Consider the following 23154-nt stretch of genomic DNA (forward strand, 5'->3'; position numbering starts at 1 on the left):
TCTCCGCCGCTACGCTAGTCAACCAGCCAGTGTAGTGCAGGACAAAAATGTACTGCGTGTTTGGACAGCCAAGGTGAAGCCGCATTACAAAGTGTATCGCCCTGTGCTCTTAATAAATAAGACGCCTTCTACTAGACGTGTCGGAAGTCGCTCACTATGCTAATATAATCAGTAGATACTAAAATAGAGTCAGTAAATACTACTATATAGTCATCAGATACTACCATAGAGTCAGTAGCTACTACTATAGAGTCAGTAGATACTACTGTAGTCAGTAGATACTACTGTAAAATCAATAGATTACTACTACAGAGTCAGTAGTTAGTACTGTAGAGTCAGCAAATATTACTGTAGAGTCAGTATATACTACTATAGTCAGTAGTTACTACTGTAGAGTCGATATATACTACTATAGAGTCAGTAGCCACTACTATAGAGTCGGTAGATACTACTACAGAGTTAGTAGATACTATTGTTTTTCAGTAGATACTAATATAGAGTCAGTAGATGCTACTGCAGAGTAAGTAGATACTACTATAGTCAGTAGTTACTACTGTAGAGTCGATAGATACTACTATAGAGTCGGCATATACTACTATAGAGTCAGTAGCTACTACTATAGAGTCGGTAGATACTACTATAGTCAGTAGATACTATTGTGTGTCAGTAGATACTAATGTAATAAAAGGACTCAGACGCTTCTCTCTGACTTCGTGTCCTTTATTGGGTTCTTGTCTTCTCCCACACGGCACTCTCTTATAGACACTGTATTCGTAGCCCCCGGCTGCTGTCGCTATTGTAGCCTCCTTCCTCTCCCCGCAGACTCTCTCCTTTCTCTATTGTAACCTCCGTCCTCTCCCTGCAGACTCGCTGCTGACTTCCTATGCAGATCCCCGCTGCTTACTCTATATGCAGACCTTCTTGGCTGCTACTCCGTGTGCAGACCCGCTGCTGACTCTGTATGCAGCCCCGCTGCTGACTGCAGCCTCCTCGCTGCTTCGGGTCGGTCACCGCTGGCCGACGGTGCCGATCCTCGCTCCCTCGTGCCCGTGGCGATCTCGCCACCCTCCGCTTTCGCCCTTCGTGGCCTCTCTCGTTCCTGGTCCCCCGTCACCCCCCTATCCTCTTCCGGTTCCCCTCCCTCTATAGCCTAACCCCTCTCCCCCCACGTGACCTAACTCCTCCCCTCATGACGTCACCCCCGGAGGGCCGTTTACGCCCGCATTACACTAATATAGAGTCAGTAGATGCTACTGCAGAGTAAGTATATACTACTGTAGAGTCAGTAGATACTACTTTGGAGTCCGTAGTACTAATATAGAGTCACTAGATACTACTGTAGAGTCAGTAGAAACTACTGTAGAGTCAGTAGATACTACTGTAAACAAGTTATTACTTTAGTCAGTAGATACTACTGTAGAGTCAATAGATACTGCTTTAGAGTCAGTGGATACTACTATAGAGTCAGTAGATACTACAATAGACTCAGTAGCTACTACTATAGAGTCAGTAGATACTACTATAGAATCAGTAGATACTACTGTAATGACAACTTGACACACCTCTCTTGAGATGGCACTTTATTGAAGACACGTTCACTTTACATCAGACGGAGATCCCACTGCAACAGCCTAGAGTCTCCCACACATCTCCCTCATATCTCAACATGAGGCCAGGCCCCCCTTCTCGATCATTCTCGACTCTACTGTCCTCTTCCATCACCTGACCACGCTTCCTTTTCGAACATACCCCTATCCACTAGTCCCTTCGCACTCACAACTGATACCCCTGTCTTTTATCTCCCGTGGCCACTAATGCATTCATACTGTAGGATGACCTCCCTGTCATTAACTCCCATGACCACTAGGACCCTCATACTGCATGTAGGCTCTATTATCATTCCACTACTATAGACGCAGTAGATACTACGATAGAAACAATAGTTACTACTTTAGAGTCAGTAGATACGACTATAGTCAGTAGATACTACTGTTGAGTCAGTAGATACTACTATAGAGTCAGTAGATACTACGATAGTCAATAGATAATATTATAGATTCAGGATATACTTCTGTAGTCACTCGATACTACTGTAGATTCAGTAGATACTACTGTAGAATCAGTAGTTTCTACTGTATAGCCAGTAGATACTAATGCAGAGTCAGTAGTTAGTACTGTAGTCATTAGTTACGAATGTATAGTCAGTATATATTACTGTAGACTCGGCAGGTTACTACTGCAGAGTCAGTAGAAACTATTATAGTCAGTAGATGTTACTATAGAGTCAGTAGATACTATAGAGTCAATAGATACTACTTTAGAGTCGCTAGATACTACTGTAGAGTCAGCCAATATTACTGATTCTATTGCATTTAGGGTGTGTAGGTATATATGCCTACTAAATAAAATTGGGTGGAGGGGGGGTAAAACAAATTTTGAGGGGGGTTGACAATTTCTGTAAACCTGTTGGATCAACTTTTTACTCCCACGTTCCATAACTTTTTTATTCAGGCCTTCTGAAAGGCTCTTATAATTTTGTTTATGGACAAATGGTATGCCGGGCTTTTTTGATAGCTGAATATTATGGTATGTATATGTTATGTTTTTTTTAAGAGAAGAAAAGTTTTTAAGTATTTTTGGCCTGGAAAAAGCTGGGTACTTCCTTATAGTACATATATTACTCTGATTACATTTGTAATGTCCGCACACAGATCGGCCCATGATGCATTGGCACGGGGACTACTGCCCTATGGCCAGTCCGGACCTGGTTGATGTTTCTTCTGATGCCCGTCTTAATATCTCTCCATGGGCTTTCTCCCCCACCTTATCTCGCCTCATCTATTCATTCACAATCTTCTCTCTGTCTCTCTGTCCCTCCTTCTCCCCTCTGGCACGTGTCATAATGGGTACTGCAATATGTGACCGTGTCCGTCCAGATCTTGCCGAGCTGCGTTGGCTTCTGGTTTCCGAACGAATACATAATAAGGTCACACTCATTACACAGAAAGTGCTTGCCACGAATTAACCAAAATAACTTACTGATATCGTCAAGGAAACATATAAAATTATTTACCCATAACGGAGGTTTTTTTTGTTAGATCGTATAAATATAATTGAGTCGTTATACCCGCCACCAGCCAACACAGCCAATGTGGGAGGTTTGGAAAGTAAATAAAATATTCCAATTAGTTACTAGTTCAGCACAATGGTGTGTTGGAGAGTAAACCCACAACATTTACGTGCAGCATATCCACTCTCGGAAGTTTATTATCTGCAAGTTTATTTCCCCGACGTTTATTACCTAGAAGTTTATAAGCCGAATAAAGTCCATTGAGTTATAAATATATTTTTCAAGGGCAACTCGCAGACAGGCGACCTCAGCAGCAAAGCATTTCGATCACCATTTATAAGTATTGCTGGAGTTAAGAACTTCTCCACATTGAGTCAAAAGCGTCCCTGAGGACCAAGCCACAGCATCATTTTCTATCGAGATTGAAAACTAATTTATTTATAACTGCTTTTTGTGTTTAGTTTGTTGTCCTTCCCCCGCAGGTCATATTAGCACATTTGGCTACATATGGTGCAATAGAAGTTCAACATATATACATATGTAATGCGAGCGTAAACGGGGTTCGCTGTTGGGCTCTGGCCCAATCACACGGCCTGGGGTATTGGGGGGGTGGAGCCCAGTATGGGGGGCGTGTGAGAGGGGCCGCCGTTCACCTCGGGTCCAATTGGAAGCGAGGTGAATGGAGGTGGAGCCAGCAGGGCAGTATGGGAAGGCCGGATCTGACGATCCGGAAGGGGAGGAGTCAGGGTCACGTGGTAAAGAGGATATAGGTGGGAGCCCGCTAGGGTTCCGGGTCAGTTGTTGGAGTGAAGAAGCGGGACCACGTTGGGTGGCCGCCGCGCCATCAGCCACGTGGCTGATGGGGCTTCGGCACACCGTCGGCCAGCGGTGTGCGGAGTGGGAGAGCGGAAGAGCTGACGGAGGAGCGTGCACAAGACGCGCGCGAGGAGACGCTGGTCTGCAGTCAGGACCAGCGGAGAAAGAAACTAAATAAAAGACCAACGGAGACCAGCAGTGCCTGACGAAGTCTTTTATTACACATACACAGAGACCCACAGACTCATTTGAACACTCAATCTCACATAGATACACGTAAACTCACACAGAGACCCAGAGACTCACTACAGAGACCCATAGACTCACGCAGATACCCACATACTCAAACAGAGACGCATAGACTCATAGAGACCCACAGACTCAGAGACCGATAAACTCACACAGAGACTCACAGACTCACGGAGAGACCCACATACTCAAATAGAGACACATAGACTCGTAGAGACCCACAGACTCGACGACCCATAAACTCACACAGAGACCTACAAACGACACCATTGAACCTCCCTTGCCAGTATCAAAATATAGGAATAGGTTTTACCATTTCTGGCAATAAAACAGGTGTTAAGATGTAAAAACACCAAACTTAAACCTTTTGCAAGTGTAATGTGAGGATATATCCGGCTCACTGACGTATCACAACTCGTCATGATGATTGGCTCTGCCGGTCCTGGTTTACAGCCAATGGGGGGAAGCCTAGGGTCATGGCCCTGACGTAATGGAAAGGTGATAGCTGTAAGGATTGGTTCTGCTGGCTTTGGCCACAGCCAATGGAGAGATGAGTCAGGGGCGTGGTCCCGGGAGCTGACGAGGGAGCCTGGAAGATTCTGTTTTATTTCCAAAAAGGATAAAACCTACACTGATAGACCTACAGACTAACAATGAGATCCATCGACTCACACAGAGACCTGCATACTCAAAAAGAGAGCCATAGACTCACAGCACCTCACGTGGATTGGTATGTAATGGAATGCCTAGTCACGTTCAGATTAGATCAGATATGGGGAGCATAAGCCATTCACCCATAAGCACCAACCTATATATATGCATTTAGTTGTATACTGTCATATATTTTCATATCATATGGATTTACATTCGTGTTATATTTGTATTACACTTATATATTCATTGTATTTATGTATAGATACATGTTTTTTTCGACATTAATCCCCATATCAAGCAGCTGAAACTGATGTCTTCGCTGTCGTTCCTCAAAACATCCAGAGATTCAAAGGTACTACAAAACACAGTTAAACTAACACTTAAGGTTAAGTATCTTAAAGCTAATTAAATGCTACATATTGTGTTATTGTGAAAAGAGAGGATATAGTATAATAGGAATGAACTAATTAGCATTTGTAGATCAGTACTTGTACTTACACTTACAAATAACTAACACTATATCTACGGATTATTGTAATATATTCGACACAATTACACAACAATCGACTGACAATTTATTTAAGTTAACGAACACCAACCAAATTAATACATTTGCTAGGACTACTCGTGAGGACTCTCTATCATCTGGTAGGCAACGCTGGTGCCACTAGATCATATGCAAAGGTATGGGTATGGAAAAATAAATTAAAGAGGTGAGCAACTGCTAGAATTCGGTTCAAAAGATGACATACCTATATATAATACTGAGTTCAAACAAAAGGAGTGCATAAAATTGACATGAAGGGTACCGGATGTAAAACATACGAATACGACAGATCTGGTAATGACCAAAAATGCTGGAAAACATCAGTTCCAATTTACAGAACATTCCAAGGAGCCGATGTCTCTTCGGCCAACAGCTTGGTACGATACAACCTACGACTAAAACTAAAACGTGCATCGAAAACCGAATATGAGTAGAGGAACATAGAGGCACTCGAGAACGATGAGACAAGAAGGAGGTATGAAAAGGGAATATCGAGTGGAATCAGGGGGGTAAAAATATAACACCTGAGCATAGACAGCAAGGTATTAGCACTGAAGACCCGGCCACCAACACCAGTAACGATTATGGGAACAACCGGTACCTGGGCCTCCCCTAGGTAGACTAAGCTTCAAATTAGTTCCCGTGTGGTCTGTCTGAAACATCGCCACTGGGGAGACAAAGGAGGACGGCCGTGGCACTGGCAACACCGCCCCCTTGTGTGTCATGCCGCCCTTCATATGGCGTTGCTACTCACTAACAGCACTTGCCCCAACAGCCTACTAAGACTATACAGGGGATCTTTGTCTTGTCAAAAACCAGAACATGTTTGTTCCTCATGCAAATGGTTCATTGCAGAAGGTGTTCGTGTGTGGCTATTTTTAGGCCAATACTAGAAACGCATGCGGAATCCCACGTGCATTCCGTGAGATATTTTAAAAGTAAGATTGACGGCTGCTTGCGTTGTGGCCGAAACGTCGTGAGAATTGTTTTATTATGTTTTATTTTTATTATTTTATTACTTCCCTTCTACGTGACTTTACCGAAAGAAACAAGAAGATGAATCCCTGCAGTCACGAAAGCTTTAAATCGAAATTTAAGATTGCCTTCCCAATTCTTAAAAGCAGTTTGCACAACAATGATTTCAAACAGGTTTGTTGGGTCCAATAACCTGTTTGTGCACGTTCCATGAATACGGGTCAATGGCCAGAACGTCACCATTTACACGTTTTTTTTACTTTTAAGGACACATGCAAGCACAAACATCCCCAGTATAGCCAGCCTACGGTGGTGTTACTGACACGGAACTTAAATCTTGACTTAAAGCTTTCGTGACTGCAGGAATTCATATTCTTTGGTCTTTCGGTAAAGTCACGTAGATAGAAAATAACAAACAATAGCAAAAAACTACGACGTTTCGATCACAACACAAGCGTTCTTCCTGATGACGAATGCTTGTATTGCGATCGAAACGTCGTAGTTTTTTGCTATTGTTTGTTATTGTCTATGTAACTTTACCGAAAGACCCAAAAAATATGACACGGAACTGGTTGAGTTGTTGTCGCTCTTTGTGTTTCTGCACTACTGGGAACACAGCGATACCATTAAAAATTCCAATTGGGAAGGGAGTGTGGACCAGATGGAGATTAGTCCACACACTTTGGACCTTCACCTGGCAGAACCAGGGTTACGGCTTCTCCTCGACGCCAAGGGATGGAGTGTCACAACACATCAGTGTGCGATCCTCCAACCCTCGTTACAGCCTCCACAACAGCGCTGGACGATTCTAGGCCACGCACCGCCACCACCACCACCGCCAACATCACCACCACTACCGAAACTACCGCCACTGACAACGCCCAATGCATTTTTATCATTCATGACATTTTTTGGGTTACTTGCATAAATTCAAACAGTGAGTACAGAGTTCATACACTGGAATTTCCAGATACCACAAACAGGTGCTGCACTTTGTATTCATGACGTTAGTCGATGCTGCAAAGGCGTCTGCCTCATTTCCACGTCACGAAACATTATACGCCATCGTTAAAGACTCGAAGCTGCGGTACCCAGAAAGGAGGAGAGATAGACGGGGAGCGAGAGAGAAGGAGCGACACACGCGAGGACTATGTGAGTACAATGTCCGTATCCTCTGTCTGGTATTTCAACACGAATTAAGGGGTGGGGGAGATCCTCTAGCGAGCGGCTGATGGTCAGAGATCATGGATGGCTTTTGGACCACCCTGTAAAACATAGCCTATGTGTCGTTGCTTCTTGCGTCACCTTATAAAGCAATCCTATGTGTCCTGACTTATTGGGCTATACTGTAAATAAGAGCAAATGTCCGGACTTTTTGGGCCACCCTGTATAATAACCATTTGTGTCCTGACTTTTGGGCTACCCTGTATAATAAACTCTATGTGCCCTGGTCTCTTGGGCCACCTTATAGAAAATGCTATGTGTCCTGAATTGGGCAATACTGTATACTAATCCTGTGACCTGACTTCTTGGGCCACCCTATATAATAAGCCCATATGTCCTGACTTTGTCGACCACACTGTACAATAACCCTACGTGTTCTGACTTTTTGGGCCACCCTGTACAATAACCCTGTTTCCTGACTTTTGGACCACCCTGTATAATTATAACCCTATGTGTCCTTGCTTCTTGGATCACCTTATTAAACAATCCTATGTGTCCTGACTTTTGGGTCATACTGTATAAGCCCATATGTCCTGACTTTTTGGGACACCCTCTATGATAACCATGTGTCCTGACTTTTGGGCCACCCTGTACAATAACCCTATGTCCTGACTTTTTGGGCCACCCTGTATGATAACCCTGTATCCTGACTTTTGGGCCACCCTGTACAATAACCCTATGTGTCTTACCTTTTTGGGCCACCTTATAAAACAATGCTATGTGTCCTGAATTTTAGGCTATACTGTATAATAATCCTGTGTCATGACTTCTTGGTCCACCATGTACTATATAATAAACCTATGTGTTCTGACTTTTTGGGCCACCATCTACAATTGCCCGATGTGTCCTGACTTTATGGACCACCCTGTACATTAACCCAACGTGTCCTGATTTTTTTAGCCACCCAGTATAATAACCCCACGCACCTGCCTGTGTGGTGTATTTATCACCATCACTCAGCAGTTCTGTAAATAGGTCGAGTGGTCTTAACAACCCAAAACGGGTGGCTTGGAGAGGGTTGCTTTACAACGAGCACGTGGGCAGAGGTGGCATGCGCCAAGTGTTTCGTGTGTGTAGATGTGTGTCTGTGTGTGTATATGTGTGTATATATGTGTGTGTGCGTCTGTGTGTACGTGTAGATGTGTGACTGGGGAGTGATAGTGTAGCAGCTAGCGCGCTCGTGTTCTATTCCCGCTCAAGGCCAACACTCGTGTGACGATTATCAAGACCGGTCCTGGACCTCCCCTAGGTCGACTCAGCCTCAAATGCGTACCTGATGCGATGTGTAAGCATCGCCACTAGGGAGACAAAGGTGGCCGGGCGTGGTGCTTTCCACCAACCCCCTTGTGTGCCGTTCCGACCTGCTCGCTAACAGCACTTGCCTCAACAGTTTGTGTGTGTCGATGTGTGTCTGTGTGTAGATGTGTGTCTGTGTGTAGATGTGTGTCTGTGTGTAGGTGTTTGTAGATGTGTGTATGTGTGTAGGTGTGTGTGTGGCCTTCAACTCTTGGAGTTGGTGTTGCGATCAAAACGTCGTGGGTTTTTTTTATTACACGCTTTCTATTAACTCTGTTGTTGTATTGTACGAGTAATGGCAGAACTAAAGTTTTACCGACTTCCCAATGTGGTATCGACTGCAAACTTGGTAAACTTATGTCATACTGATGACAATACTATGTTCTATTTAAAAATAGATATATATTTTTAAACATTCTTTTTATGTTATGTTTCGGCTTGGGTCTAATTGTTCACGTTCAACACACGTTGGCTGTAAATGACCACAGCCCCTTACGTTATAGCAAGCTTGGGGGCCACTTCCTGGAGTCATGCAGTTCTGCCATTACTCGTACGGTACATTTCATAAAAGCCGTGTTGAATTTTGTTTTAATATTACTTATTTTTCATAAATTTTGAACCTATCTACATGACTTTACCGAAAGACCCAAATGACTCTCAGTTCCTGCTTTAATGCTACCCCCGGCAGAATGCATAATGGGGTAGCGGTCGTGGTTCATGGTGATTGGTGACCCGTCACTTACCGATTCTCTGGGGTCACTCGCTCACTCAGCGGCGGTCAGTCGCCTCCTTATCACTCTTCTCTCGCTATATACCACGGTTATTTTTCTCGATAATGTCAACACACACTCACTGTAGACAGAGTATAGACACACAGTATAGACACACTATAGACACACAGTATAGACACACTATAGACACAAACTTATTATACATACACACTCACTATAGACAGCACAGACACAATCACTGTAGACACACAATATAGACACACATTTACCATAGACATACACTCACTATAGACAACCACTCAATATAGACACACACACTCACTATCGACGCACAGTATAGATACACGCACTATATACACACTTATTATAGACGCACAGTATAGACACACACTCAGTATAGACACACAGTATATACAGACTCACTATAGACACACAGTATAGACACTTACTATAGACATACAGCATAGGCAGACGAGATAGACACATTATAGACACAATGTAGACACACACTCACTATAGACAGTATACATACACGTAGTATACAAACAGTACAGACACACAGACAACACACGCACAATTTACCCAAGAAAAGTATACTCACGTTTTGACAACAACAAAAAGACAAAGACCCCCGTGTAGCTTTTACAGACTGTTTGGGCAAGGGATGTTAGCGAGTAGCACCTACGAAGGCTAGAACGGTACACGAGGGAGTGGGTGGCCAGCACCACCCTCGGCCGCCTCTCTCTCTCCCCAGTGGCAAGTTTACACATCGCACCAGGTACTCATTTAAGACTGAGTCGACCAAGGGGAGGCCCAGGACCGTTTGAGATACTCGTCAATGATGTTGGTGGCCGTCAGCAGGAATCGAACTCGGGTCTCTGCTGGGATCGTAGCGCATCATAGTGCGCTAACTGTTGCACACAGGAGACCAAAACACACATCGGACACACAGGACAACACACCCACAGCACAGACACACGGAAGGTTTGACAGGTTGAATTGATAGGCTTTAAACATAATTGCTTGCGTTCCTAGCAACAGGAAGAATACAAAAACAAACACCAGTGAGATGGCAGGTTACTGAATAGTGCCACAACATACAGGAATGTCTAGAGCCGTAAACACAGCATTGCAATAATAATTCCGAATCACAGTACTTGCCAACATTAAGTGTTTTATGGGTCAGATCGCGTGAATGTAAATGTGTGGTACACCCACCTCCACCCGACACAGCCCATCAGTAAGGTTTGTGAAGTGAACAAAACGTGCCCTATTAGTGAGCACTTCAGCACCAGTGATTCGCGTGACAAGCCTGCATGACTGATTGACTGTCGGGTGGAGAAGGGTGTTACCTTTACACGATCAAAACAAAAACGTTATCACGGACCCAAATACTCACCCCACAATGACCCATAGATTCATTACACAGAGACCCATAGATTCATCACATAGACCCATAGACTCATCACTCAAAGACCCATAGACTCACCACACAGAGACTCATAGACCCATCATACATAGAACCCATATATTCACCACACAAAGACCAATATACTAACCGCACAGTTACCCATAGACTCACCAAAGAACCATAGACGCATCATACAGAGAGCTGTTGACTTACCAAACAGAGACCCATCGACTAATCACACAGAGACCCATAAACTCACCGCATGGAGACCCATCGACTCACCACACAGACATAAATAGACTCATCACAGAGAGACACATACACTCACCATATAGAAACCCATATACTCACCAAACAGAGACCAATAGACTCACCACACATATACATATAGACTCGTCATACAGAGACAGATAGGCGCACCACACAGAGACCTATAGACTCATCACACAGATATCAGACGTAGAAACATTGACTCGTCACACTACACCTATCACTATCACTACCCCTATGACTACCACTACCCTGACCACTTCCCCGATCACTACGCCTATAACTACCCCAATCACTACCCCTATCACTACCCCTATCACTTCCTCGATCACTACCCCTATCACTTTCCCTATCTCTTCCCCAACCATACCTTAACCAATCCGGTCTGTTCTCCTGTCACCGTAATAACACCATCACTTTTAATAACAGCAACCCCACCACTCTTTATCTCAACCACTATCTCGGCCTCGCTGTGCGCTGCGTTGCACCGCTAGTCTAGTAGATAACCTTGCGTTCAATAAACCCTAGGAGCCAGGATGAACCGACAACTCCAATCGTCATTTATTGATTGTAACAAGGTAAAACTGGTGAGAAAACACAGATACAGCATCTGTTATAATCCGGAAACACCAACACAATGAACACCACAGCATCAGAACATTGTCTTAGATAACAATAGATCCTGGACGGACCAGGCCCCTACATTACCACTGAACAACTAGACAAAAGCACAAGCCGGTGCGTTGCATACAGGCACATCGTGCATTCATCCCACTGCACCCCAAATGTACAGCATTACACATAACACTAAACTGTGGATGAGATACTTCGTCATCTTTACTCTCAGGATCGCAACATAGGCACAAGTCTGACTCGACTTACTAAATCACAAGTAACATCCACAATAAGGAAAGTCGCAGGCTTCGTTACTAACTAGGCCTCGTATTTACTACAACAACTTAACGGCACCCTAAAGGCATTTACATCACTATAACGGTCATTCCAACATTACAACAGCATTGCCAAAATTATAAGAATATAAACAAACTTAGAGATAATGCTTCTTAAGCTCCCACAATGGACAAGTGCGGCTGTGGTCTCACTGAGATGCGATGCGTGCCGCCATCTTGACTTATCTGTGTAATGGCCGACGCCCGCGTGGTACAGTGGAAATCTAACATCGTCACTTCCTGGTCACGTGACCAAAATTAGCATAAAAAACAGGAACTTCCTGTGAACGCATGCTCCGCATCTGCCGTGAGGCAAGACACTCCCCGTCTGGTATCTAGGAGATACCACCATTTATTTCCTATCTCATAAACAAGTGTATAACAACTTCAACGAGTCGACTTATTTGTCCATATCTTTGCGAGAGAGTAGTACTATCTCGACTATGGGCCTGATGGAAGTTGTTGCGACACCTTGCTTCACAATCATAACCTCGACCTTTCGAACTTTTCCATCGGCACTTGGAATCGACTTGAGGATGCGGCCCATTGGCCACTCATTCCGTTTGGCTTGGTTGTCCTTCAGTAGGACGAGGTCGCCTTCTTGGATGTCTGGTCTGTTAGACTGCCACTTGTTGCGCACTTGGAGTGTCGTAAGGTACTCGTTTTTCCAGCGATGCCAGAACGTGTTTGCAAAGCTCTGCACTTGTCTCCATTGACGTCTGTAGAGGTATGCAGTGCTGGCCTCCTCGGTAGGTGCCGTGAGCACATCTGTCTTCTGAGTAAGAAGTGTAGCAGGAGTCAAGATGAATGGTGACTCCGGGTCGGTTGAGACGGGGATCAGGGGTCTTGAATTAATTATGGCTGAGACTTCGGCCATGAGAGTGGTTAAGACCTCGTGAGAGAGCCGTGTGGACCCGACATCACATAGCATGGAGTCGAGAATGCGTCGAGCAATCCCGATCATGTGTTCCCAAGCTCCACCCATATGCGAAGAGTGGGGAGGATTGAAGATCCATGTGCAGCCTTGGTCACTAAGGTATTTCCTGACAGAATCATCTTCGCTATTCTCCGTATTGATCTTAAGCTCTTTACATGCTCCTATGAAATTGGTTCCACAATCAGAACGGAGTTTCTTGGCTGGCCCTCTGATGGCGAAGAATCTCCGGAGTGCATTTATAAAGCTCGAAGAGTCCATGGACTCGATGACTTCGATGTGCACTGCTCGTGTACTCATACAGGTGAACAGCACTGCCCAACGTTTGCTGTTCGCGAGCCCTCCTCTGGTGCGGCGGGAGATGACTGTCCACGGTCCGAACACGTCAATCCCTACAGAGGTGAAGGGAGGTTCCACACTGAGTCGATCGGCTGGGAGGTCTGCCATTTTCTGTTCTTCCTATTTTCCACGTAGCTTGCGACACCGGATACACTTGTGGATTGTGCTGGCGATACACCTCTTTGCTCCAACGATCCACAGCCCTGCAGATCAGATTGCTCCTTCTGTGAAGTGCCGACCTTGGTGCTTGACCTTCTCGTGGTAGTGGCGCACGAGTAAGATTGTGATGTGGCTCTGGCTTGGGATTATGAGGGGGTTTCGTTCATTCTCATCTAATTTGCATTCCCTAGCCGACCACCGATCCTGAGCAAGTCGTCTTTGTCCATCCCGGGGTTTAGCTTCCTGAGGGTGCTGACCCTAGGAAGGTCTTCTCCCTTGTTGATGGCCTTGATCTCACTTGCATAAGCTGCCTGTTGCACACAGCGGAAGATTGATTTCCTTGCTCTGGAAAGCTGGTCTTCAGTGCGTGGCACTGTACAGTGATGCCATCCATTGCAGCTACCAGTTGTGCCTCTCATCGGGCAATGGAAACAGTCTGCAATATGCGTTAAATGTGCTATCGCTCGCACGAGCGTCGTCCATTTCGAGAAATGTTCAAAATGGTGTGGACTCAGTGGACTTCTTGGTCGCACATTTGTTACGAAAGTTGTCACTTGAGGACGAATCTCCTTGTCTGACTCGGGCTCTATGAGTCCAAAGGTCTCCTTGGTAGTACATGGGCCACAGTCATGTCGTAAGAGGAACGCTGGACCCGTCAGCCAGATGGTTTGCTTCAGCAGAGGTGCAGGGACGGACCTAGTTGCGAGAATTGCTGGATTCTGGTCAGTTGGAACGTAATTCCATTGCTCCGGCTGTGTCGATCTCCTGATGCGCTCCACCTGGTTGCTGATGTAGGTGTAGAACCTTCTGGTTTGGTTGTTTATGTAGACTAGTACGACCTTACTGTCCATGTAGAACTTGACCGCGTCCAGTTTGACGTCCAATTCATCTAAGATCAGTTCCGCCACCTCTGTAGCAAGAACGGCTCCACACAGCTCGAGCCTTGGGATGGTATGTTCCGGTTGTGGAGCCTTGCCGTGGAACTCCTTCCAAGATTCCCACTCGGACGACAGCTCCGAGTCGAGGAACGGAGAGGCCACGGTCACAGCGACCACCGCCACGACCACCAGCAGAGCGACGAGCAGCGGCTTCGTCTTAGTCTTCTTCCCGTCAGTCAGGGCTGGCTTGGAGAAACGTGGAGGAACAAACTCCAGCGAAGACGGTGGATGTACAAGCGGAGTCATGGTGGTTTCTTCGTAAGTCTGCACGGTACAGCCTTGACTTCTCTCACCGAGTTTTTCTTTCAGCGTGAAGTTGTTGGGGCACGGTTTGAAGAGCGACGTGCTTCCATTCACGAGCACACTCGTTCTGAATGTGCTAATGTGGTCTGGTTGTGTGTTCCATCGAGACAAACGTCACCTACGATGACCCATCCTAGGTCGAGTCTCTGGGCATAGAGAGCGTCGTGAGGTCCATTGCATTGATTACGAACCTTGTGGACTTTCAGCATGTCCCTGCAGAGCAGAAGTAAAATCTGTGCCGCGTGATCCAATGGCAGGATGAACTCTGCTATGGGTTTCAGGTGTCGGTGGTGACGTGCAACTTCGGGCATGGGAATCTCACTCCTGTCGTCCGGTATCTCGTTGCACTCTGTCACCGTAGGAAGGGCTAGCTTCATGGTGCTATCTATGGCTTCCACCATGAGGCCGCTCGCTCTTCTTCCCGCTGTCTCCATCAGTCCTAAGCATGTTCTGAGCGTGTATGGAAAGGAATTCCCACCTACAATTAGCTGATCAAAGAACTCTGACCTTGCCAAAGACCTGTTGCTCTGGTCGTCCATTATGGCGTACATCCTTACTGCCCTTTCAGGATGTACTTTGGGATACACTCGGACGAGGCACATCTTTGAGCAAGATCTTCCTTTGAAGCCTTCTCTGCAGACTTCTGTGCATTTGGTTGTGATTGAGGAAGTGAGTGCGGCAGTCTCGCCTTGCTCCCTGCCGTGCCCTGCTTCGGGATCGGAAGCCTTAGTGCCACTGGGTTTCGAGTAAAATGTGTGCAGAGCAGTTGCGTGTTTGTCGCTGCCACATTCCTCGCACTTGATATCTGCCTTGCAATTCCTTGCAAGGTGGTTAGTAGAAGCACAGCATTTGAAGCACACTCCAAATTCTTTCAGCATGTTCTTCCGCTCTTCCAATGGCTTCCTCCTGAACTCACGGCATTTCTGGAGGGAGTGAGGTTTATCATGCAATGGGCATTGCTTCTCTGGATCCTCTATCTATTTCTTTGTGGTGGTTGCCTGGACGGAGTTTGCGAATGTCGCAGGAGAGACCTCAGTCTTGTGTATGGAAATTGGCACTCTCGCTGTTCCACGTTTTGCCATTGCTCTTTCCATATTTGGGAGATCTGGACTGCAAATCCCCGTGGTGCCAAACATGAAACTCTGGTCATTTCTAGTCTTAGCCAGGTTGCGAATAAACTTTGAGAAAAAAGAGAATGGGGGGAATGCAACCTGATGCTCTGACTTGTATCTTGAACCCGCTGTTCTCCATTTTTCCTGCACGTCAAATGGCAATTTCTCTACGATGGGGTTCATGCCATGGTAGGTATTCCAGAAAATGAGACCTGGTAAGTAGGGATCAGCCTGGGCTGATTCAAGCTCCATCAAAAGATCTCCAAGCTCCCGTAACCTTTTATTGTCTCGACCAAAGATTTTTGGAAAGTTCTGAAACTTCTTGAAAAGAGCCTTCTCAATGGTTTCTGGGCTACCATAGCACTTCTCGAGCCTCTTCCACACCGCATGCAGGCTTGAGGTGGGGTCGTCAATGTTTGCTTACCGGATCCTCTTTGCGTACTCTGCAGACTCATTTCCTAACCATTTCACCAACAGGTCGGGTTCTTCACTTGCAGAGATGTCTGCATTTCGGATTGTATTCCTGAAGGTAGATCTCCAGGCTCGATAGTTCTCAGAGTGGTCATCAAACTTAACGAGTCCTGTGTTGATTAGTTCGCGGTGAGCCAGGTACCTAGCAAAGTCCCCTAGTCCTGCTGATCCAGGGTGTGTCCATACTGGCGCTTGTGAGGTGGCATTATTGGCTGTATTGCCTTGCATGCCGTCATTCGCGATGGTGTTGGACTGTTAGCCCAAAGGGTTTCGATCACGTTGGTTGGATCCCCTTACGTGACTATCTGGAATGTGGGTCTGACTTGGTGCATCCACGTCTGACCCCACGTGCGCGACACTGAGTCAGCGACTAACTCTCAGGGCAGGATATGCATTTCCACCATTCCCGTAGACAGCATTCATGTTCATTCGGTGTGGAGATGGCGATGCCTGAACGTCCACCCTTTGTTCAGTATCGTTTAGTGGAGGAGCATTGATGCATTGTTCAGACCAGTCCAAAATATTTTTTCTGGTGAGTTGATCACGGTCCTTGACAGGTATCTGAGTGTCAAACTCACTCCAATTCTCTTCCTTATCCAGGTTGGCTGCTGCTTCGAGCACCTCTGCCTGGGTAATTGCAGCAGCTGCTTCTCTTTTGAGTTGTAGGGTGCTTAACTTAGCATCCAGCTCAATTTTCTTCCGTGTGGCAGTAGCCACTAATATACTCTCTTGCTCTTCAAGCTCTGCTTTCTTCCGTGCAGCAGTAGCCACTAATATTCTCCCTTGCTGTCGTGCGGCAGCAGTTGCTAATATACTTTCTTGCTCTGCGAGCTCTGCTTTCCTCCGTGCGGCAGCAGTTGCTAATATACTTTCTTGCTCTGCGAGCTCTGCTTTCCTCCGTGCGGCAGCAGTTGCTATGCTTGCTTCTTCTTGTATGTGGGCCTTTTCAATTAGCATGGCTTCCTCTTCAGCCATGTAGGCAATACGGGCGTTTGCTGCTTCTGCTGCTGCGCATGGCTGAGCTGCTGCCATACTAGTAGATGATGTCTTTGAGTGTGCTGAGGCTTTAGATTTTGTAGTGGACCTGGATGAGACAGAGTGCTGAGATCGTGTCTCTCTTAAGCCCTCCACATGGTCCATTGCATCTTGTATCACTGCCTGCACATTATCATCGAGCAGTTCGAGGAAGTGCTCTTGTCTGTGCACTCCCTCAATGCCCTCATCTATTTTCACCTTCATCAGGAGCGAGATGTATTTATTTGCCAGGAGCTTGTAGCTTGAGCTGCTCACATTCACTCGCTGGATGGCCCGCTGAATTGAGGCCACTGTGTCTGAGGCGTTTGAAGTTTCAGATAAATCTGCTTCAACCCGGTTCCATGCCCGTTGTATCCTGGCATCAAGGTCCTGTTTCTCAGCCTCATAGCTTTCCAAGGCCCGTTGTGTCAACCTGACCTCTCTTTGGGGCCTTGAACTACCTTGGTCCTCTTGAGGCAGGATGGGAGATCCTGGATTGCTTAAATCACCTTCTTCAGTATCTCTCCCTGCTGAACTGTGGCTTTCCATGCTGTGATGCTTGCAGCACGATTTTAATGTAGACTCGTTGCAGAGTTCCTTGCTTGCTGCAGGCTGACTGCTTGAGAGCTGGTTGCTTGCTGCAAGCTGACTGCTTGAGAGCTGGTTGTTTGCTGCAGGCTGACTGCTTGAGAGCTGGTTGCTTGCTGCAGGCTGACTGATTGAGAGCTGGTTGCTTGCTGCAGGCTGACTGCTTGAGAGCTCCTTTGCTTGTTGCAGGCTGACTGCTTGAGAGCTGGTTGCTTGCTGCAGGCTGACTGCTTGAGAGCTCCAAGAAGAGTGTCTTTTTTACTTGGCTGCAGAGAGCTGGCTGCAGCACTGGTTGGGAGCTTCAAGAAGACTGTCGTTTTACTTGGCTGCAGAGAGCTGGCTGCAGCACTGGTTGGGAGCTTCAAGAAGACTGTCTTTTTACTTGGCTGCAGAGAGCTGGCTGCAGCACTGGTTGGGAGCTTCAAGAAGAATATCTTTTTACTATCTCGGCCTCGCTGTGCGCTGCGTTGCACCGCTAGTCGAGTAGATAACCTTGCGTTCAATAAACCCTCGGAGCCAGGATGAACGTCCAACTCCAATCGTCATGTATTGATTGTAACAAGGTAAAACTGGTGAGAAAACACAGATACAGCATCTGTTATAATCCGGAAACACCAACACAATGAACACCACAGCATCAGAACATTGTCTTAGATAACAATAGATCCTGGACGGACCAGGCCCCTACATTACCCCTGAACAACTAGACAAAAGCACAAGCCGGTGCGTTGCATACAGGCACATCGTGTATTCATCCCACTGCACCCTGAATGTACAGCATTACACATAACACTAAACTGTGGATGAGACACATCATCTTTACTCTCAGGATCACAACATAGGCACAAGTCTGACTCGACTTACTAAATCACAAGTAACATCCACAATAAGGAAAGTCGCAGGCTTCATTACTAACTAGGCCTCGTATTTACTACAACAACTTAACGCCACCCTAAAGGCATTTACATCACTATAACGGTCATTCCAACATTATTATAGGAATATAAACAAACTTACAGATAATGCTTCTTAAGCTCCCACAATGGACAAGTGCGGCTGTGGTCTCACTGAGATGCGATGCGTGCCGCCATCTTGACTTATCTGTGTAATGGCCGACGCCCGCGTGGTACAGTGGAAATCTAACATCGTCACTTCCTGGTCACGTGACCAAAATTAGCATAAAAAACAGGAACTTCCTGTGAACGCACGCTCCACATCTGCCGTGAGGCAAGACAACCACTATTATGTTTAGTACAATTTTATAATCGCTGTTAAGCACCTTGGAAAAAGGCGCTGCTATTTAAATCTACATTAGATATGAAGATAAGCAACGGTTACTGGTTCCGACTTTCTAACCCGATGAACAATTTAAACCGCTAGTCTTAGATTATATTATAAAATACTTATATAACATATAAACACTCTTACCAGGAGGTGCCTCTAGCCGGCTATGTGATCGGCTACAACTGCTTATATCAAAGGTCAAATGGCTCGTGCATCCAGTAAGAAGAATGTGCACTTTTGAAGTCGTAATAGCCAAAGAGTCAATGGGTCGCTTTAATTGAGGTGGGTAGTATTAAGAACTTCTGCCGCCATCTGGAACGCCCTTCCGATATTAGGAAGTCACTTATTGAAAACTAACTTCTTTAGAACTACCATTTGTGTTTAGTTTGATGTCCATCGCCCGCACCTCCAATTAGCGTGGTTGGCGACGTACGGTAGGAAAGAGGTTCCAATACGCATACATATATAGTGTCCTCCTTTTTCCTCGAGGCGTGTGTGCCAGTGGTGTGCGGCACACGCACTCAGCCGGAGACGAGGTAGTTGCAGGTGGCGCCGTCTCTCTTTATTATCCGTTTACATCACTCCGACCACGCTGCCGTACAACCAGCCTTGACACGACTCTGCTCTTGTTGCACCGACGGCATCGACCGGGACAGCCAACTACTGTCCGGCAGCGACGAAGGCGGCGACGACGACAGCGACGATGAGACGAGTCCACTCCCAGAATCGGCAGCCCAGAGCTCTCGCTCTCCACTGCTTATATTCCCCTCGGCGTGGCTTGACTCTGCCATAATCGCACCTCCCTTCTCGAACCCACCAGAGGGTTCCAGGGGCCTCCTGATGAGGTCTACCGTGACCCTTTCCTCAGTCCCTCCGCCCTGCCGGCACACCCATGGATATGCTCAAGGGCGTGTGCGCTAAGCATCCACTGCAGTTGCTGCTGCTGTACAGCAGTTAGTAGTGTCACTACACATACATGGGTGTAGCGATTTATTTATGTGTGAATAATTAAGGGGCCGTCCATAAATGACGTCACGCGATTTTGGACGATTTTTACCCCCCTCCCCTCGTCACACGGCGTCACAAAAAGTCAGACCCCCCTCAAATATGACGTCACAAAGCTCTGCTCCCCCCCCAAAACCATATTTCCATTTTCAAAATAAACATGCTTCAAATCGCTTTAAACTATTGTCATTGTAGTGCGTATTTAATGTGGCGCTGCACTGATGTTGTAGGAGAAAACACGTATTAAAAAGGAGGCGTTGGAAAGCTTAAATTTAGCATAAAATTCATTTTAAAATATTCAACGTCTAACTAAAACTGCAGATGTTCAGAATATTAGATTGAAATTATCATAAAATATTAAAGTAATTATAACTATAAAACATACTTGAAACTTTGTAGTGGAACGAAAAAAAATGGAGAGTACAATTATAACAATCATATATTCATTCCAAAGAATGAAAAGCCCTGGTAGAATCATTAGAATCAAAATGTTTAATAACATTCATTAAAAAGATGTTCAAAATGTATGCTTTTCACAGGCTACTTAAAGAAGTGGCTCGGAGTTCCACGATGCCTTACCACCATAGGCCTCTATGGAGATGGTGTCCTCAAGCTGCCCCTCACCAGTCTAACAGAGGAATTCAAGTGTGCAAAAACCAGGCTCCAGATGACACTGAATGAATCTCGAGACCCAGTGGTGAGCAACAACGCGCCGACCTTGGTAACTGGGCGCAAATGGAGGCCAGGAAAAGCAGTCCAGGAGGCAACAGCAGCCCTCAGACATGCTGACATTGTGGGTCATGTTCAGCAAGGGAGAGGAGGCCTTGGGCTAACTAGCCGTGCTGCTTGGAGTAAGGCCACTGCACCAGAGCGGCAGAAGATGGTAGTGCAGGAAGTACGCCATCAGGAGGAGGCTGCAAGGTGGGCCAAGGCAGTCTCTCTTGCCAAACAGGGACAGTGGACTCGATGAGACAGTGTGGAGAAGAGAAGAGGAAGATCAGCTGGAAGGATCTGTGGGCCATGGAAGCGAGGCGGATGAGCTTTTCCATCAGAGCAACATATGACGTCCTTCCAACACCAGTTAATCTTCACCAATGGTATGGTGATCCGGACTGTGCCCTCTGTTCCATGCCAGCCAACCTTAGGCACATTCTCACAGGGTGTAAAACAAGCCTCACCCAAGGACGCTACACTTGGCGTCACAACCAAGTCCTTAAAAACCTTGCATCCGCCCTGGAGGACAAGCGAGCTGCCACCAACTCCCTACCACCCCCAGCAGCATCACACCACTTACGGACGACCTTTGTCCGCGAAGGGGCTAAACCACCGAAGAGCGGCTCTACACCATTAGAGCGGGACCAGCTGCGCTTGGCCCGCGACTGGAAAATGCTAGCTGACATTGGCCAGCAACTTGTGTTTCCTCCGGAGATCGCAACCGCCACCCTAAGACCTGACATGTTGCTCTGGTCCCGTTCGCTCAAGAAGGTCTTCATCATTGAGCTCACAGTACCCTGGGAGAACTCAGTAGATGAGGCTTATGAGCGAAAACATCTGCGTTATGCCGATCTAGCTGCCGAAGCACGGCATCATGGCTGGAACACAGAAGTCCGACCAGTGGAGGTGGGCTGCAGAGGTTTTGTGGCAACATCTACAACCAGACTGCTTAGAGACCTGGGAATTAAGGGCCAGAGCCAGCGTTCGGCAATCAAAGCTGTATCGGAGGCGGCAGAAGGCAGCAGTCAGTGGCTCTGGATGAAGAGGAAAGACCCCAGCTGGGCCCCAAAGTGAGAGGGCCAGGAGGTATGCAGTCAACAATGCTTGACTCAGGGAGGAGGACGCCCCTGCCATGCATAGTCCCATGGGATGTTGGCTACCAACAACAAGGCAACTCCTATGACTAATTGGGAATGGGACGCAAGCGTAGGATTGATCACCCTGTCGCTGGCCGCCTTTGGGGAGGGTGTATAGTGTGAAAGGCCGAAACACCCTAGGAACCAAAGGTACACTACTGACGATGCGCTCCCCAAATTTCACCAGGCTCACTGTTCATGAACTCTTGGAAGTGCTTGCACAAAGGATAGTAACATCTCATCCTGTGTTCTTGGAATCTTTTCCATTCTCTCATGGAGAAGCAAAATGCTCCTTCATGGAATAAATAAAAGGTGACCTAAGTAAATTTAAATAATCAAATAGTTAATAATGAAAATTAATAAAAATTAGTGTTGTTATAACAATTCTATATTTATTTAAAGTTGCGCATTTTGGTGTGACGTCACATTTTTCACCCCCCCCCCTCGTCACACATCGTCACAAATGTCTGCCCCCCCCCTCCTAGGTGCGTGACGTCATTTATGGACGGCCGCTAAACAAATTACATTGAGTCGAATACATTTGTTAATTTTACCGACGGTAAATTATGAATAATTATGTTTGATGACTTTGTTAAATTTTCGTCGTTGTTGCTGCTACGAATATATTCGGGGACGCCACGGTGGTTAGACGATTTTAACACCCTCGCCTGGTATGCAGAAGGGTCGTGGGGTTCAATCCCGACCCTAACGATGCCTACTGCTGTATATTTGGAGTTAGCGTCTCTCTCCCTGTGGTGGTCGCCATAGATTTTTCTGCAAGTCCTCCGATTTTTCCCTCTACATTTACTATCAAAACCAAGCCTTTCGAGTATTTGCCTGCTGCTATAAATGTACATACGATGGTGATAAGCCACTTGATTGAGCTATCATTTGTGGCCGGGTAGATTCTGAAAAAGAACTACATAGCAGCTCCGTGGTCCTTACCTGGTTAAATGAAAAACAA

Source organism: Lethenteron reissneri, chromosome 27 (genome assembly GCF_015708825.2).
Source record: "Lethenteron reissneri isolate LAM-NWPU_2019-01 chromosome 27, ASM1570882v1, whole genome shotgun sequence".
NCBI lineage: Eukaryota > Metazoa > Chordata > Hyperoartia > Petromyzontiformes > Petromyzontidae > Lethenteron > Lethenteron reissneri.